Genomic DNA, 20,311 nt, shown 5'->3' on the forward strand with positions numbered 1-20,311 from the left:
GACTCATTTTTCCAGTTCAGACTTGTACATCTGCTGGGACAAAACGGGGATAAATACGTTGTCTCAGAGAGGAGACCCAAGCCCAAGTTTAGCTGTCCTGGCACACCTAGAATACGCTCTGAATGTTCACACAGTGACAGCCTGTAGTAGTTCACATCTTTACCTTGGCAATAGCCTGAAAGCCAAGCCATTGGGTGCTGCCTTGACAACTCGCAGACAAGGTTCACAGGGTGAGCAAAGCAACAGACCCAAAGGCTGGAGCCAAGAGCTTCAAGGTCTGGAAGACCAAGCTGAGCCCAGGCGTACCCCCGCAGCCTGGGGACTTGATAGTCAACTGCTATAACCGCAACAAGTGTCACATTTTTAATCAAACTGACCTTCTTTCCCTTTAGTTTTCCACATTCGGCACACTTGGAGCTTCGTGTCAGATCTGCAATCTCAGTTCAAACCTTCTGTAAATTGTTTCAGCCCTTACCCAGTAAAGATTCATGGTGCACCTCAACTCCTGGGGTTCTGTTGACTCTTCTGAAATAAATTCTTTGAACAAGTCTGCCAAAGGCCAGAGGAGCCAAAAAAAAAAAAAAAAAAAACCAACTAAAAGTCTGTCATGTGTCCAATGTGAGCCTATCTTGATTATTGCAAAATACAGCATGTCACAAAGCACAGTTTTTCCTCTGGCGTCACCTAATGCTACTTTTTGTTAACATATATATAGAGAGATGCGTTATTAACCAGCACTAAGACTTTATTTGAAAGGATCTTTTCACATTTGCTGAAGATACCTTAATTATATCCAAGCACTATGCAACAGTCTGTCCATTTTATTCTATTTACAATTTTTAAATCATAATCCCTGCTGATGACCATGCCATAAACTAGACTCTCTAGACACTGGTTTTGGTTCTGGTATGCACTTTTCAGATATTAAAAACAGAAGGATTGCAAGTATTTGCAATATACTGCCCCCACAGCAGGGGGGTTGGAACTTGATGATCTTTAAGGTCCCTTCCAACTCTAACCTTTCCATGATTCTATCTAAGCATATATAATTTATCTCAAAAATTTAGTTCAGATCACACCATCTACTAATGACTGATTCACCCTGAGATGCTTGAGAGCAAATGGTTTCTTCTAGCTATGGCATTAATGGTCATAGACGAAAATCTGGACATGAATCCTTCCCCAGGCTCCCACAGCAATTACTCCTCTGCAAACATGTGAAAACAGCAAGAGTTTCATCTTAAGGAAGTTCATTTTCAGTCCCCTCACCAGAGTTTGGGTTCGGGTCCCTCAACACTGACCAGTTGAGACAACCATGAATCTCAGATAGATCTCTGGAGACGGGAACATCTTCCTTCATCTTTTTCGGTACAAACTATCATCTCTGGTCCCTGGCTCCTTCAAAAGCATCTTCCTCCCATGGAGGCTCCAAGGGAACCAACAGAGAGCAACGTTCCAAGCACAACCAAATCCCTTCCTCAATAATCTGCACATTGGCCCAAGAAGCTTACAAAAACTCTCTAGAAAGGTCCCGCAGCAGCACACTGGCCAGCTCAGTAATGCACAGAAATTAAAACACTAATTAATTTTCCACATCGATTGCAACTAATATAAAATCATGTTTCATATTTCTCATCACTTCCCTCTTTGCAGCACAACCAGAACGGAGTGTTTCTGTCCTCATCGTCCACACAACAAATCTGAACGTGCAACTACAACTTATTCTAACAAAATCAGCCATACCCCTAAGATTATATTTTGGCATGTTAAGATATGAATTCTCTTCTCCATCTAGTTTTCCAGTTCCCTTAAATTCTAGTTTTTTATTCCAAGAAAAAAAAGCCACCATGAATTCTAAGAAATAATTAACGTCTGCTCCACAATTCTTTATACTTGTTTTCAGCTTAAATTGCTTTAGAAGTCCACAAACATTAAATAATCCCTGGAAATTTCTAGAGGTAGATGCATATAAAATGTTAACTGACAATATAAATCAATTGGCACATGTTTCAAGTATTTAAAGTATTTTAAAATAAATGGGCACAAAGGTAATTTTTTACTTTACAGATGTAGACAGAAGTGAATTGCATTCATTCACAATATATTTTTAATGACTTTTCTTATCACATTTCATCAAGATAACCATTTTTATACATCACCTCTTGTACTTCAGGTCTTTAGGAAGAACCATTATTAGCTGCACTTTTGCTGGCACAAAACCAGCATTTACTCTCTAACTTGTGGAAAAGTGGCTTCATTCCCATTTCTAATTTCAGAGTGGAACTGATTATGACTGGGTTATGAACCCACATCCTACAGAGAGCCAATAAAAACATAAATAGGAAAAAAGTTTTTATAAAGAACTTTATAATAATATTTTTAATAGGATTCTGTTGGCATTCTGCAATTTTGCTAGAATGTTTACAACTCTACAAATCTTAGAAACCTAAAAGGGACACAGACTTTAACTTCTTGCACATTTACTGCTGATAAAAGATATGGCCTTTACTTCAGTTTTTCAGAAACTGTTCTTGTCCTTCCAAATAACAAGTATCTAGCAAGTAATTCTTGATCAAACAACGGATGCTCTGTCATTAATTTATTTTCTTTAGAAACCCTACAAATGCTACTAACTGGGTTGTTAAAATGCCAATATTCTCTTATAAAGATGACATAGAAAGTATATGCAGAATAAAAAGGAATGCTAGGCATTTGTTCTTCACTGCTTGTTTTTCTTCTTCCTCTCAGATACACAGTGAAGTTCTTTCTTTAGCGGGGGGGGGGAGAAAAAACCCACATAAATGACCAAAAGCAGCACAAGCCTCCTCTTTCCAAGAGCCTCCTGCCCATCCAAGCCTTCCAGTGACCTCTTCTTGAAGAAAACAGCATTTCAGCTTTCCTGTAACTTCAGTTCTCAACCCCTCTGCCTACAGCAAAAGTACTGCTGCTTTTTCAACTGCAGGTACCTGGATTATTCCAAACAAATCTGATGTTTTACATCACCCGCCAAGTCTAGAACTGAGTTAGTTCATACACGTCCCCACTGCCTTTGCTCACAGCCATGCAGCCTTCCCTTCCTGCTGACCCACCATGAACCACGCTGCTTCTAGGGCATTTGGTCACTCTGGATTACTGATGCATGCCTCTTCTTTCAGACTAGTAATTTTAATCCCACCCATTGCTTACGTATGTATTTTTGCAAAGCCGTCACTAGTTTTGTACACCCAAACCGAGGGGTTAGTTTTGAACCTGTTGGAGCTAAAGCTGGAGGGAAAAAACCAACAAAAACCACAAGAGGAAAGTATTTCTCAAGTTACAGTTACAAATCAGCAGTAGAAAATAGGAGAGTTTAAAATCATCGTTCTCCTGAAGGCCATGGAATGAAAAACAAAGCCACTTTGGTTGGAACCTTCTTTGCCACCAACACTGTGAATGACACTATAATAATCAACGACGATGTGTACAGCCTTGATGAATATTTAACGGGGAGATATGACCACACGTTACCCTGCTGGAGCAGGATATTGCATCTTCTGTGCAGCGCAGATCAGCAAAGTCACTCTAAACCACTTGATATTAGAACAGGCTGATTTAAAACTTAAATAATTTACTTCAAAACCAATTTATTCAGCAAAGTTCAAACACAAACAGCCAAGCTGCTATTCTACAGAACAGTTACCTAAGGGAAAGTCTCCATTCAGGACTAATAAAGTCTCATTTTCCAAATGAATAAAAAGAAGATACTATTCAGCAACAAAAAAGTTGATGTTTACGCTTTTGCTGTGGAAGACAAAGGGGCACAGAAGAAAAAACATGCAAGTGTTCTTTTACTTTTACTGCACAAAATACTGAGTATATGTAGTGTTTTTTCCTGTTTTCCACACAGTCTGAAGTCTTTGCCCAATCCAATGTAATAGACTTCCCACGGCAGAGTTGCGCCGGCTCCCTGAGGAGCCAGAGCATTTCTGGAAGGTGCTGGAAGGTGGGAAGCCCCTCTCCCGATGGCTCCTCCACCCACCCCACACATCTGGACTGGTCCAGGCGGTGCCCGGTGCTCTGCCCTCTTGGCACCCAGCTCAGGGAGAGTTTTCTTTGGGTAACACTCCTCAGCGCTGGCAACTCTGCAGCAAGCACTACCAGTGCTTAACAGAAACTTCTCTCTGGGCTGGTAAAAGGGTGTGATTTCTCATCATCATATTCATCACCTTTTCCGTCCACAGGGATCAGGCAGCAGGTGTGGGGACACCTAACGTCTCTCTCTCCAGGAAAACTCTCATCCAACAGGAATGTTGCTCTTCTTCACGGCGGGGAGACCTGGGGTGAAACCTAGGTGACAAGCCCATTTGAATATGCTGGGATTTGCATTTTATTCAGGTTAACCTTTGAGACAGGGGACTCATCTCTTCCTCGCAAAGCACAAAACATGTTTATGGCAGAAGAACACCAGTGTTACTATCACCACTCATTGGAGTCAGGTCTCCCTGGACAAACTAAGTGTATTCTCAAAAAAACACCATGTAGCCTCAAAACGGTACTGTATTTTTATGGGAACACAGTCAGTTTGGTCTCTTCAGTGAGAGCTGGGCCAGCAGTGGGACCAGAGATGGATGCTTAGGGAAAAAAAGACCTCTGTGGTGCCCATCAGCTCCAGCCTCCCCTCAACACAAACTCAACTCACAAAAACTCACACACCTGATGGGTTGACACAGTGCCTAGTGACATGGTTTAGTGATGGTTTTTATCAGAGTGAGGTTGATGGTTGGCCTAGATGATCTTAAAGCTCCCTCCCAACCCAGACAATTCTATGATTCTATGAAAAATGTTACCTTCCTACATATTTAATGAAAATGAGAGGACAGAAATGACATGGCAATCGTGTGCCAAAGGAAGGGTCCGGGGTGCAAGGCAGCTCTCGCCGCACACGGGACATGTCCCACAGAGAAACCTGCAACGTGCCACCACCGAAGAAAAAGCGTCTGACTGAGCTCTGATCACCTCAAGGCACCAAACATAGGAAATAAATCCAGAAACATCACACCACATTGGGTTAATTCTACTGCTTATGGGGCTACCTGTTAAATAAAATCACATTAAATGTCCACTCCTCAGTATCTTTTGTATTTTGTAACTACTAATTTTATACGCAATGAAGGGGACTTGGAGAAGTGAGTAACCAATATTGTGTTGGGATTGGGCAATAAACAGGTAAATACCTCTGTAAAATGTGAGGCAATAACTGCTTTTCGATTGCAGCAGCTGGAGCAGAAACCCCTGTTTGCCAACAAGGGGGCTCCCCACCACCCCCACATCCTGGAGGGGTTGCTCCACGTTCATCCTGCACTTCCAGGAACTTCAGGGGCCCCAAGAACTCTATTTCAATATGTTCTTCATGACTCACATGTTACAAAAATGAACCGGTGCAGTCCCTACAGCAGCTCCAAACCACAAATGGTGGTACCCAGCACCCGCTTCTAACCTCTACTTGAAAAAAATGTGCCACCTGGAGTTGTTCTCTGTCATCGCCCTCCGGCTCCCCCGCACACGGAGAGAGCGGGGATTGGTGGGATACACCAGGAGGAGCAAGGAAGAGTCATGCCACAGGGTATCTGCTGCCTTTTTGTTCTTTCAGCCTGAAACCTCAGGTAGTGGGTCATCACGGAGCTCCAAGCAACTCCATTGCCAACGTTCGTTGCCCACAGAGCAAACACAGAAACTATGGAAATGGTCTGGGTCGATCTGTTTCCAGCATACTGCGTGTCTTCATTTCAATCAAACATTTAGATGTTTATTCAAACTGCAAAATATTCAAGATCTGAACTGGACATAAAAATTCCCACAGAAATTATAATAAACCCCAATATTTTTCAATTCTGAATTTAATTTCCTGGGACGCTTCCTTCTGGTTCTCCTCCAGAAACAGCTAATAACTGAGATGAGTATGGTTTGGAATAACAGAAGTTGCCAAACAAACAGATTATTTTCCCAGAACCCAGTGCTGAATGACGCTGGACTGGTATTTCATAACATAACATTAAAAACCCCCACAGCTCTTGGGTTCTTTTCCTGTTCCAAGAAGCCCTCACTGCAGTTACAGCAGCACCTGGCAGAAAAAAATACGCTCATTTAAGGCCCTATTTTCCTATGAATGTTGTTGTTGTCTTTTTTTTTTTTTTTTTTTTACATCAAGAGCATGGCCTCAAAAAGCTCCTTCATGCTTAAAAATGTGACTACTTTGAATGAATCATAGGAGTTGGTTGCTGCACGGGCTGCTCAAGCTGTTATTTTATGCCTTAAGCCAAATTTAAAAGCAGCGACACCAGCGCGTAACAGCGACTTGTCTTCACTTTCGGGCTCGCCTCATTTGCATCCTCCCAACAAGAAGTTGTGAAATCTCAAGCAACCTGAAGAATATATCTAACTTGTAACGGCAACTTTGCTTTGAGTCATCCCCAGGCTGGGCACCTAACAAAAAGGCCTTTTTATCTTAAAACTATTTCAGGCAGAGATAAAAATAAACAGGTTAAAAATACTGCATCGTACTACCAACCCCCAAAATACTACTCCACTCATTATTTATCAGTCCAAACATCTCTTACGCTCATACAAAGTCCACAAATGCTGCATTTGGTACTCGAGCTGCTCGCTCTAATTAGAGGCCTTTGAAAAAAAAAACCAAGACAGAAAGGAAGAGAAAGGTTAAAACACACAAGAAACGCCAAAGTTTCAGAAGCCACACAGCAAGGGACAGACGTTCATTCACAACAATGTTGTTCTTAAAAATTACTGTGTATGGGTTTTAGAATGATATCTTTATAAAAATTATTTCCTCCCTTTTTAAAAACAAACCAAAAATACCATAGCAATTGCCCAAATTTTGAGGTTTGGCATTATATTGCCACTCTTTGCGTCTCCAACGTCACTTCAGTTTTCCTCTCTTGGTAATTCAAGATGTTGCCCATCCTATTTACTGGAATTTTAAGGAATGCATTTACCGTTATTATCTACTTAAATGGTTTATTTAAAACACGTTTTATAAAAGAGAGTGAATAATCTAGTCTTAACTACTTAGCACAATTTTGCAATATGTATATTTAAATGCAGTATTTTTCATCTTGAGTTAAGGCTTCACAGATACAAAAAAACCACTATCATATACTGCTGTACTTAAATGCTCACAGGTGTGTCTCAGTTACTACCCATAAGGATTTTACTCCATTATTTACACACAAGCAATTAAGCACGTCATCATGCTTGATGCAGTTAACACTTTTCTGTTCAACAGAATCTCAGTCTTCAAATATAAAGAAATATTTCTCGGATAATTTTCCCTTTTTCTGAAGACAATTAGAGTCAAGCTGCTTCCTTCTCCCAGGACAGACCCAAACCCAACTGCCAGCAGCCAAAAGTTACCCGCAGTGTCCCCCCGAGTACACGCTGCTGGTTCCAGCCCTGCTCCCTGGGGGCTGCAGGCACCCAAGTGCAGCACAGCTCGTTAACACACCCCTCAGAGGACAAGGACACAGAAAACAGAAATTTGTGGAATTTAATGAGAGTGCTGGCTCTATATAGTCACCCTGAGGTTACACAGGACACCTACGCTTCCAAGAATGTCCATCTGGCACACCTCACGTGTGTCAAAGTTATAATTATTAAAAGAAAAAAAAACAACAACAACAAAGCAGAATCTCATCACTACCAAGAGGCTCATCAGAACAAGTGCAATGAGAATTGACAGTTAAATGGCTTTATTTTTTTCCAAACCATTTTTAAACCATCCCCTGCATTTCTGCATTTCGTGTGCCTGGAAAGTTGCACAGAACGTGTTGCTTCAGGGCTGCACCTCGTTACACGGGGCGTCCAGAAATAGGTGCATCTGACTCAGAATTTCTGCCTGCCTTGCCAACCAATCAAACCATAAGAAATGCAAGCTCTGGTTAAATTAAGCAATAAGAGGCTGCAAGCTGCAAGTTGTAACGTATCAGCACACACCACGCTGCTCGGAAGACGATCACAACAGGAAACAGTCTCAGAGCCGTAGATGTCCCCGAGATGATCACCACACGTGGGGCTCCAGGAGCCAGAGGAGCAGCCGTTCCAAACCCTCAGGGACAGGATTAAACACCACGGGGGGATCAGTGCACTAAGTGGTGACAATCTTTGATGGCCAGCCGTGATCTGCCACCTTTGTAAACCTTCATAAATGCAAGTTTTTTCACTTGATAACCACCCCTCTCTGTAGACAGACCCTTCCAGCCAGATTCAATTCCTTTAATGTCTCTGACAAGCAGAGAACTGGTACAAACCCAGACTTAACCAGTAGCTCGTGCTGAGGCTGTCAATAACCCGCAGCTCTAAAAGAAAGCTCAGGAGCTGTGCTTTGCAAGTGGTCCAGCAAGTGGTCCAGGCAATGGATCAGATGACCCCAAAAAGCCCACACTCCTCCAGTGCTCTTCACGCTGAAACCTCCATGACAGAGGCTGCAGCTGAGCTGGCTTAAGTTACTCTTTCTTTTTCACAGTACTACGCAAGCAAATTCCGTAAATCAACTGGACCAAATCTGGTCCCAGAGTTTTCAAAAGAAAATGTATTTCATCAACATTAGGATATTCCCACCCCAAGCGTGGCCATTAATAACTAGCAACTTCCACAAAGTTGCCAGACAAAGGACAAAGAACAGTGGATTAATCCTCATGTATTTTCTGTACATTTGTATACAAAACATACATGTACATACAAAAATATTTGTATTTTGGGAAAGTTAAAAAGCAGTCATAACAGGAAGAGAACGGGGCTGAGAACTATAAAGCAGTTATAGTCATTGATAACCACCACCTACAGAGACAACAACGATGACAGCGAATGGAATCAAATGGAAAGGAATTATTTCAGTTGGAAGGGATCTACAGGGATCATCCAGTCCAACCGCCAGAGAAGGAGAAACCATTAAAGGAGCAAACAGCAAGTGACACACACCAACATGGAGAACTTTCCATGAATAGCTGCTGGTCCACAGAACCATCCTAATGTTGCTAATCCAGCCATTTGAGTAACCTGTAAGGTCATTTCCTAAATGGGAAGCGGCAAGTCCTGACTTTGAGGTGCAAGGTGTTCTTTTAGTTGATAGCCATGTGTCAAGCACCGTGGCACCACACTCCAAGCCATGTGGCAATTTACCATCAGCTGCATTGTATCAATACCTGTGGTTTTTTACATTGATAATATAAAGAACAGTCTCCATCTATATTCATTGTGAAGCAAAATCTGCTATTAAACTGCTTCACACAAAGGCTGCAAACATAATATACAATCAGCTATCAAACTAAAACATGCTCAAGAGTTATTTGAGCGACTGAAGTATTTCCTATTGATTCTAGATTAGGAATATATCCAGATTTCCATGCCTGCAGGAGAGCAATCATTTTCAGAAATAAATGAAACTGTACGGAGCAAAATACATTATTTTTTACCGTATCATTTTCCAAAATCTACGGTTACTTTTGCAACAGTATTTTAACGGCTACTTTTCAAGGAAGAAGTACTTTTGCCACTTGCAAGCCCTGTCGTTCACTGCCAATGGCTGAAGCAGAGCCCTACACCCCGGTGTGCAGCACAGCGCGATCCCTCCCAGCTCCCGAGGGCCACCGCAGAGCACGCCTCGGTGGTCACCTGTGGCTGCAAAGGACACGACAACACGGGGCTGACAGAAAACACAAGCACTTTTTTTTTTTTTTTTTTAAATTACACAGCACTCTTAGAAAATTCAGGAAGAGGAAGACAGAGCACCTTATTACCGCGCCAGTGTTTTGGCTGAGTAAGAGCTTCTGGACCGAGCCTGGAATTAATGGCTAGTAACAGCTTGAGGATCTGGCAGGCCATTTGTACCTGCTGAAGCCTTCTCTATCGCTAAGTACTATCCTTTGACTCAACAAATCTTAAATCACGCTCTCTGCTTTTACTAATGGGGACGGCCATGTACGTCAGTGCTTTTCCATAGGTACCCGAGAACACCTCCGTGCTCCAACCCATCAGGGAGCTCTCTGAAAGCGCCGAACAGCGTGAGCCGGATGCCAGGACGGTGCTGAAACCTCCAAGGAACTAAACCCGGATGATAAAAGCTGTGCTCTTTTCACCACTCAATGTCCACGGGGCCCTCCCTCATACAAGCGGGACCATTAGGAAGCCCTCAGGTTCCAGTTCCACCGTCCCCTGAGGGAGGACTTGAGATAACCAGAGAGCACAGAGGTAGGAAAAGATCATTAGGCCCTTAGGAAACCAAAAAAAGAAAAAATTGACTGGCAGCGTAGCTAAAAGCCACTCAAAGGGAAATCAAATGTCTTTATTTTGAGCGGCATTTTAGAAAACACCTGAAATCTGCTAAGACAAAAAAAGTGTGACACTCCACGTTAAAAAAAAAAAAAAAAAAAAAATTTCTTCATTTTTCCATTGGAAAAGGAATCTAGAAACACTTCGTGTCAGACTCAAAAGCTTCCTGTGACACTCCACGTTAAAAAAAAAAAAAAAAAGAAAGAGAATAACCTCATTTTTCCAGTGTTTTGGGGTTTTATTTTCCCCCAGAATAAAGAGCTGAGACGTGACACTCCACATTAAAGAAAAAAAAAAAAAAGAATGAGAATAACCTCATTTTTTCAGTGTTTTGGGATTTTATTTTCCCCCAGAATAAAGAGCTGAGAGTCTTTTTTGCTTTGCCTTTGGGGAAGCCAAAGGTGTCCACAGGACCAAGGTGAGGTTTCGGGGCAGCGCGGGGTGCCCTGGGTTTGCGATGGCACAGAAAGGCCACCCCTTCCCACCCTGCCCAGCGCCCGCCAGGCACTAACAGGGCAAACACCAACGACAGCCAGAATTCACCCGTGTGTGCAACAAATTCTCGGGTCTGTTTTACTGAACACACTGTAGTGAATGACCCAGAGCAGAACCAGAACAGCAGACGCAGTGGCCTCGCCTTCCTGGACATAATATATAGCAATTTTAAACACTTGTCACCTAGAGATTAACCGGTAAGACAGAAAAACTATTTAAGACTTTTAATTGCACAGATCTGAATCGCTGTCCCATCCTGGGTCACAAGCAAAAATATTCTTTTTTTACTCCTGTTTTTGAAGAGTTTGTGCAAAATTTATATAAGGCTTAAAGATTTTGGTAGAAATGTCCCAAAAGACACGGTGATCGTATGGCAGCAATATGATCAGTTGCAATTAATTCAATTAGCTCAAGAGGATTAAGTCCATACCATAGAGTGAGGAAGTATGCAGAGGCAGAAGCCCATTGTGAGGGAAGCAACTTCATAAAAACACACCTTGAAACAAACAAACGTCTCTAATTCACACCTACCTTCCTCAAAGTCTGCCAAGCGCCGGGATTTTGCCAAGAGCCTGCCTCAAAGCACCCGTGAGACCCACACCAGCCCGCTCTCCCAGCGCGCCCCACCCCTATCCACCCCACATTCTGACCCGTCTCTACCAGCTGCATTTTTAGCTCCCAGCCCCAGAAAAAATCATAATCCTTCAACACCATCACTCCCCCCGCATCCCGGTGCCCCTGCCTCGCACTGGAGGGCTGCACTGCCCCGGCCCCGTCTCCCCCCAACCACCCCCTGCTCTGATTGGGGTGGTGGGACGAAGGCGAGCCCGGCAGGAGGAACATCCTCACCAACCACCCCATCCACGGCCACCACCACGTCCTCACGGAGTGGAATTCCCAGCTAATGCAACAGCTCAGGACCTGCCAAAGAAAGTGTCGCTTCCCAGAAGGGGCTGGAGAAGAAGAACAGCCCAGTCTGAGCTGCAGGTCTGCTGGGACTGGGTTTGATTGCAAAGTTGGGAATTTTATTGCTGACTGAAGCTGCTGAGGGGCTCAGACTCCGCAACAGGAACAGCTTCATTTCTTCTTTTTTTCCCACTTAATGAATCACGCCAAGCTGACTTTCTGTTCTCGCCACTCACTTTCAATTGTAATTAAAAATATTAACTACCCAGCTGCTTTTTGCAGCTGTTGGAAGTGGAGAGAAGTACCTTTCTCCCCGGGCAGCAGAGGAGGGAGCTCGGGGCGGGGGGACACAGGAGGAGGCTCCCCAGGTCCCACCGGGGCCAGGCACAGAGGGGCTGCAAGGACTGAGAGGTTAAGGGGTCCGAGGGATGGCTGGAGCTGCAGAGACACACGGCTCCCACCTCTGAGGTGCCAGGTAATAAGAAGTGATATCAGGAATTATAAAGGTCCACCTCAACCATGACGCCTGGGTTACCGTCCTGACTGAAGGACAGGGACACGGTGACACCACTGTCCGTGGGGATTCAGAAAAGGGAAGGGGAAGAACCGACAGGCTTTTGTGTGTGACACCGACCGATGGCACTCTGCTCCCTGCCACCTCACTGCAAAGGAAAAGACAGGTGTCTTCTGTGACTGTTCCCTTCTGTGATTCGCTTCTTTCACGTTCAAGACAAAGAATACAATTTTGCAAGGGATTAATAAACCTGAAAAACACAATCAAAATTTCATAATATCATATTTCTTAAATATTGAGCACCCTGATAGTTAATTTTCTCTTCCAGATTAAGATCATATCTGAAATGTCACTATCTGCACCGACTTAATATATTGGAGTTTGCAGTCACTACCCATTACATTATTTATGATTAATTCCTAACACTGGTGATAAATACAAGCCAAAAAGAATGCTATGACCTTTCACTGCAGTGAGGTAATTTACAGATATGGGCGGATGAAAAAATACTGGAGAGCAAAATCACAGAAAGGATTTTTCCAAGTAAACCCTTCTCTTCTGACACTGACTGTTTGGGCACAGCTACTTCAGCTCCAGCTTCCCCATTCATGAACAGCAGCAATAACAACATTTAAGCTAATATTATTAAGTTTTCAGAAGTCTGTTACATTTCATGGGTATCATTAACTCAGCTATGGTTTCAAGGAGAAACTCCCGGACAGGAATGACACTGGCTGAATTCCTTCCTGAGGAAAAGGTCCCCAGGGACTGTACTTCTCGTGGTGCTAGAGGGTGTTCAGAAGAACCGGAGTCCCAGGTGCACCTCCCCAGGTCCCTGCTGGAGGTCAGGGACGGGACTGGCCCAGCTCAGCCCTTCCCACCAAACCACCCTCGGGAGCAGCTGGAAGGTGGCCCGGGCTCCGGCAGAGAGAGGGAAGGAACCAGCTGGGGCTCAGCCTCAGCAAGGAGACTCACACCAACATCCACCAATGAACAGCCATCAGAAACACCATCGGGCAGCCAACAAAATCCTCATGTTGTGGTAAAAATGTTACTGGTTACTTCCCCGGGTTTGCACACAGGGTCCAGACTCAGCAGAAGGAAAATTTAAAGATCAATACCATGTTTTATTTAGATATAAATCCAACAAATTGATTCACACCAGTACCTCAGCTGTCTCTCTGCAGAAAGCAGATGATAAAAGGGGAAAAACGTTAATTAAAAACACATTATTAAAAGAAGACAAGCACATTTCTAACCTGAAAGTAACATTCAGTCTCAGTCAAGCAGCCGCTCATGAGGAGTTCTTCACCTCAATGACTGTTGCTCCCACCCAGTAACTTCTCCTGCCCCTGCAGTTCCACAAATGCTCTCACCATCACTTTCCACATATCTCTAAACAGCAGGATCTCAGTATTTAAGTGTGTGTGTGTATATATATATCAGTATATAAGATTTCAGCATAGGCCCTCCTCTCTCCACAGAGCAACCACCCAAGTGTAGCTTCAGAAGCTTTACAAACACATCTTAATTGGGATGGGGTTTCGGCATCATCCCTGACTGATTGATGATTTCTACTAATTGCTATGTAAGTGCCTAATGCTATTGATAATGCCACTAAAAAGTATGTCTACAAGCAGTTTGAGAATGAAAATCAAAATTCCTACCAAGGAGTATTTACAATTCAGGACCAGCACCCACCTCCTCACTGCCCACGATAACTGACCTGCCCCCGTGCCCCGGCACGCGGGCTGTGTGCCCAGCCAGACCCCACGCTTGGCCAGAGCCCACTGCCACCTCCGAGGAAGGCCAACGTCCTTCCAGACAGTACCTCCAATGCTAGCGTTGCTAAGCTTAATGGGGAAAGAAATACGCCTGTTTGAACAAACTGTTTTAATCATTTAAAAAAAATTCACAACACCCACAGACATTAGCAAAGCTGTTCGGCTTTTACTCTAAATCCTGCTCCATCTTCACTCTACAGATGCAGTCGGGGCATCTCAAAGAGAGAAACGTCCACAGATGAGATGACTAGAAATTGAATAAATCACCTGAGAGCATCCATGCTTATTGCAACTACCTAGAGTCACACAGGAGGTAATTGGGATGGGGTTTCGGCATCATCCCTGACTGATTGATGATTTCTACTAATTGCTATGTAAGTGCCTAATGCTATTGATAATGCCACTAAAAAGTATGTCTACAAGCAGTTTGAGAATGAAAATCAAAATTCCTACCAAGGAGTATTTACAATTCAGGACCAGCACCCACCTCCTCACTGCCCACGATAACTGACCTGCCCCCGTGCCCCGGCACGCGGGCTGTGTGCCCAGCCAGACCCCACGCTTGGCCAGAGCCCACTGCCACCTCCGAGGAAGGCCAACGTCCTTCCAGACAGTACCTCCAATGCTAGCGTTGCTAAGCTTAATGGGGAAAGAAATACGCCTGTTTGAACAAACTGTTTTAATCATTTAAAAAAAATTCACAACACCCACAGACATTAGCAAAGCTGTTCGGCTTTTACTCTAAATCCTGCTCCATCTTCACTCTACAGATGCAGTCGGGGCATCTCAAAGAGAGAAACGTCCACAGATGAGATGACTAGAAATTGAATAAATCACCTGAGAGCATCCATGCTTATTGCAACTACCTAGAGTCACACAGGAGGTGTACTAGAATCTCCTTGAAATAAACATTTAATTAACATTTCAAGTAAAAACAAGTAGGTGGGGCCAAAGGCACGAGAAAAGAAGGTGGAAAGGAGGGTGTAGCCGGGGGGGTCGATCTCTTTTCCCAAATAACAAGAGGTAAGACAAGAGGCAACAGCCTCAAGTTGCACCAGGGGAGGTTCAGGATGGATGTTAGGAAAAACTTCTCCACAGAAAGGATTGTCAAGCCTCCGAAGAGGCTGCCCAGGGCAGTGCTGGAGTCACCATCCCTTAAAAGCTGGGCAGACGTGGTGCTGAGGGAATGGGTCAGCGGTGGGTTTGTCAGTTGGGTTAACGGTTGGACTCGATGTTCTCTCATTTTTCAACCTAAATGATTCTGTTTTTCTAAGTTCTGCCCCCCAGCTGCACTTAGAAGGGCCTGAGGGACAGGTCGAAAACAAACCCTCCAGCTGCCAGTGCAGGCTCTGCTCTCCTCTCCTCTCCTCCCTGCTGCACAGACACCTCCAGCAGCTCCTTCTCAGGCTGTTCACGTTTCCCACCACCCACACGCACCCCCGCCCCGTGCGCGGCAGAGAGCGGGACCGGGCCCCGCTCCTTCCTGGGGAAATGCATCATCCGATGCACGGGAGAACCTGACTCTACAGGAGAGCAGCAACTGCACAGAGACAGGGCAGAAACAGAGGTTCCTTTCCTCCCAAGGACGTGAGGGACCACTGCTAACCTCAAACAGTGGAACTCTCCTGGATGTAGCAGAGCTTTCCGAGCTGCTGAGCCCAGGCTGGGATCCTCTGGCAGCAGAGCAAAGCCTCTGAGGAGGTGCTGGGCCACCTGAGGGCAGGAGACCATCGTCACCAGCCCCACCGTGCCCTCTGCCAGTTAAACCATGGCTGCCATCCCTCCGGCAACGCCGGAAAGATGTGGCTGCTGATACGGCCGCGTCTCCTGGGGAGACCGAGCTGCCTTTCCAAACCTCGCTGCCAAGGATCAGCAGCCCTCCACCCCCACCACTTACAGAAACGCATCCAAAACAATATTTCATCTTAATTTTCCCACAAAAGGCCCTCTCAAGCACGCCAGCATCCTTACGCTTCTTCTGAAAGGCCCCAGCAGTAACTTTTAAATGCGCTGCTGCCACCAGAGCCTGGAGGAGGAAGATTTGTGCGTTTGCCTCTAATGGGTAATTCTCAGATACCACGGTTATGGATGAGCTTAGGCCGTAGAAAGCAATTAAATTTAATGCCCCAGGAGAAGTTAGATGCTATTTCTGACTGAATGACCTCAAAAGGGTGTGTGCAAATGCTCCAGCCTATGACACCAGGGCGGCGGGGAGGCATCTCAATGTCCTCAGTAGCACTTTTTCCCTCTCAAAGCAGAAAGTTGTTGCTCTCTCGGTTTGCTCACACCTGGTACCAGCCTGTTGCCACCGTATGGTATCAGGTATAACTACGACAAAATAATTAAAACTCTGCAGAAATCCTGAAAGGAGTAATATGTTTGCCTTGTTGAACTAGGGAGCCTCAAAGCAAGAGAGAAGCCAAGACAAACAGGAATCTATTGCTTGAATCAAGAAGCGGGCAGGTACACAACTTCCTTTCTTCATTACTTCTAATCACTTTAAGAGCATGATTCATTTGTTAAACTTCATTCTACACAAGTGGAGAGAAAAAAGTGAATTACCCATTGAACGCACAACGGCATAATGAAAGGAAGCTGCAGGGACTCCCTGCCTCCGAAAACCATTCGCTCTTCACGAAAATGCTTACACGCATGTTTACACCCGTCTCCACCAAGGAAAACACACACGTTTATGTTTGAAGATTTTCTTGGGTGAAGGCCTCCTTCCTGTGCCAGGGCACCATCCGATGCACAGGAAACCCTGACTCTGCAGGAGAGCAGCAGCTGCACAGAGACGGGGGCAGAAACAGAGGTTCCTTTCCTCCCAAGGATGTGAGGGACCACTGCTAACCTCAGACAGCGTAACTCTCCTGGATGTAGCAGAGCTTTCCGAGCTGCTGAGCCCAGGCTGGGATCCTCTGGCAGCAGAGCAAAGCCTCTGAGGAGGTGCTGGGCCACCTGAGGGCAGGAGACCATCGTCACCAGCCCCACCGTGCCCTCTGCCAGTTAAACCATGGCTGCCATCCCTCCGGCAACGCCGGAAAGATGTGGCTGCTGATACGGCCGCGTCTCCTGGGGAGACCGAGCTGCCTTTCCAAACCTCGCTGCCAAGGATCAGCAGCCCTCCACCCCCACCACTTACAGAAATGCATCCAAAACAATATTTCATCTTAATTTTCCCACAAAAGGCCCTCTCAAGCACGCCAGCATCCTTACGCTTCTTCTGAAAGGCCCCAGCAGTAACTTTTAAATGCGCTGCTGCCACCGGAGCCTGGAGGAGGAAGATTTGTGCGTTTGCCTCTAATGGGTAATTCTCAGATACCACGGTTATGGATGAGCTTAGGCCGTAGAAAGCAATTAAATTTAATGCCCCAGGAGAAGTTAGATGCTATTTCTGACTGAATGACCTCAAAAGGGTGTGTGCAAATGCTCCAGCCTATGACACCAGGGCGGCGGGGAGGCATCTCAATGTCCTCAGTAGCACTTTTTCCCTCTCAAAGCAGAAAGTTGTTGCTCTCTCGGTTTGCTCACACCTGGTACCAGCCTGTTGCCACCGTATGGTATCAGGTATAACTACGACAAAATAATTAAAACTCTGCAGAAATCCTGAAAGGAGTAATATGTTTGCCTTGTTGAACTAGGGAGCCTCAAAGCAAGAGAGAAGCCAAGACAAACAGGAATCTATTGCTTGAATCAAGAAGCGGGCAGGTACACAACTTCCTTTCTTCATTACTTCTAATCACTTTAAGAGCATGATTCATTTGTTAAACTTCATTCTACACAAGTGGAGAGAAAAAAGTGAATTACCCATTGAACGCACAACGGCATAATGAAAGGAAGCTGCAGGGACTCCCTGCCTCCGAAAACCATTCGCTCTTCACGAAAATGCTTACACGCATGTTTACACCCGTCTCCACCAAGGAAAACACACACGTTTATGTTTGAAGATTTTCTTGGGTGAAGGCCAAGCAGAGCAATTGAGGGATGTGCAGCCGGGGCAGCGTGCCCACCTGGGGACGTCGGGAGCCGAGCGTTGTGATTGAGCAGCGATGAGGGAGCCCGTGACCCCCCCAGACCCCACTGCAGCCCCCAGAGGGACGGAGGTGTCGCCGAGCTGCCCCTGACACAGTCACACCACGGCAGCAGCTCTCCCAAGGTAACGCCAACGCCCAACAGAGAACTGAAAATATTCCTTGATTAAGCGCAGCTGACCTGCAAGACTGCCTTTGACCTTTTAATTAATATCTTTAAAGGAAGTTTACTTTGTAGATGAGCACAGCGACTGCTTAAAATCATTTTGCAATTGATAAACTGTACGGCTGATGAATCTTCTACCTGGGCTGACCTGCACTGGCAATCCCTTGGGTAAGCTACAGCCGCTCTCTTGCGGGAAATCTGTCAGCCCAACTCAGAGAAAAACAAGAAAGGACTAAAAAAAAACAACCCCAAGTTTCCCCAAACTCAGTACAGTTTATATAACGTATATTTAGAAGTGGATCTCAACACACCAACATTAATTAAAAAAGCCAAGAAAGCATGCTTTGTTGTGTTAATGATCTGCAGAGGGAAAAAAGCAACATTTATTGTAAGAATAAACATCTGCCTCATTAGGAATAATGTAGCAAATGATGCCTATTACGTACACCTACGTACGTAAAGATTTTTCATTAGATAGTATTGTTTATGCTTTCTTCACCTTCTTTTTACCTGTGTGCAGAAGGCTCACTTTTCTTTCAATTAAAATCAGTGGCAAATTTCATTAATTTCCATCAGACATTTATGGTAATGGAAATACGAGCCTTATAAAAATATTAAACCTTTGGCAATTAAGTTTTACCTTTAAATTATTAAGAAACAACTACCTCACAGGAGTGAGTTTTATTAGCAATGGCAGGAGTCTGCATTGTCTAGGAATAAAAGTTTTTCCTTCTATAAATATTCTCAATATAAAAGATTAATAAAGTTACAAACCATGTGCTCTTTCCTGTTCCAGTGAAAATATTATGAAAAATTTCACCGCATTTTAATGAGTACTGGTAAATATGTTAATGATGTTTATACTCATGAATAGGGAAATCACTATTAATGACTGCATGAACACTGGAATTCCATTTGGTTGATGCTAAACATTATTTGCAATTATTGCAAAAATATTATTTCAATTGTACTTTTATCCAATTCAGGAAACTTAATTAAGCTACAAAGAACAACAGTGAAACAGAGAGAACAGCATTAAAAGTACAGTCAGATTTGGAGCATGGAAAGAGCATCAAGTCTGTGTAGATATAATGATTTTTATTTTTGCTTTAAAAAAGCCAAACTCTGCAGAAGCTTAAAAAGTATTGGGGAAAAAGCACCCAGCTCATTAAGCTGTCGTCTAGAGCCTGCTCCGAAAATCCCTCAGACAAATAATGTCTACAGACAATTCAAATCTTTCTAAAATATTTCTTGCATCCTCTAAAACAACTAGTCCTCCGAGACAGCACGTATTTAATGCCATGTTATGCGTTCATAGATCATCTGACCCCTCGAATAAATCTGTAATTTCAGGCAACTTCTTTCACCGAACGAGGCCGCAGGAAGTTCACCAAGAGTCCTCTCACCATGCAAGACACTCGAGAAGGAAGAGAGGAAGCGTCACACCCAAGGCTGGCACGCCAAGAAGAACACATCTGAGACAGGACGCTCACCCCCAAATATAATGCTAACTGCATCGTTTGTGTATGAGGGGAAAAAACTACAGCAAAAAGACAATTATCAAGCAAGCTCTTAACTCACTTCTTGCTTCAGGATGGAGAGAAGATGGAGAAGACCCTGCTCACAAAGGTTGTAGATTTATCTAAAAATTTGAAACGCAAACACTAACCTATCCATACGCACACCTACTGTCCCCTTCCTAGAGACAAGTCCTCATCCCATCTGAAATAAAGCCCATGAGAAACAGGAGAAAGCCCACACATGAACCCTCCCCAGTCCAGGTCTTGGTGACTCATTCTCAAAGAAAGCCTTTTGTTCTCTTCTCTCTAGAAGACTGAGGATCAGGTTTGACTTTTATGGCAAATTAGTTGTTTCCACTGGATCACCACTCTTAAGTCAGAGAGTAAACACCGGTACGAACGAGAAAACTTAGCAGACCAAGCCTTAAAACTGAACTGTGGAACAGGGTTTTGCCAAGGTAAGTACATCATGAGGGCAATACATCACATCATAAACACTCCTGATCTTTGTCTGCTGGAGCCCCCAGGGTGGGCAATAGCTCCCCAATAAAAAACAAGTAAAAAAGAGAAGC

This window comes from Calidris pugnax, unplaced genomic scaffold, assembly GCF_001431845.1.
Source record: "Calidris pugnax isolate Ruff unplaced genomic scaffold, ASM143184v1 scaffold132, whole genome shotgun sequence".
NCBI lineage: Eukaryota > Metazoa > Chordata > Aves > Charadriiformes > Scolopacidae > Calidris > Calidris pugnax.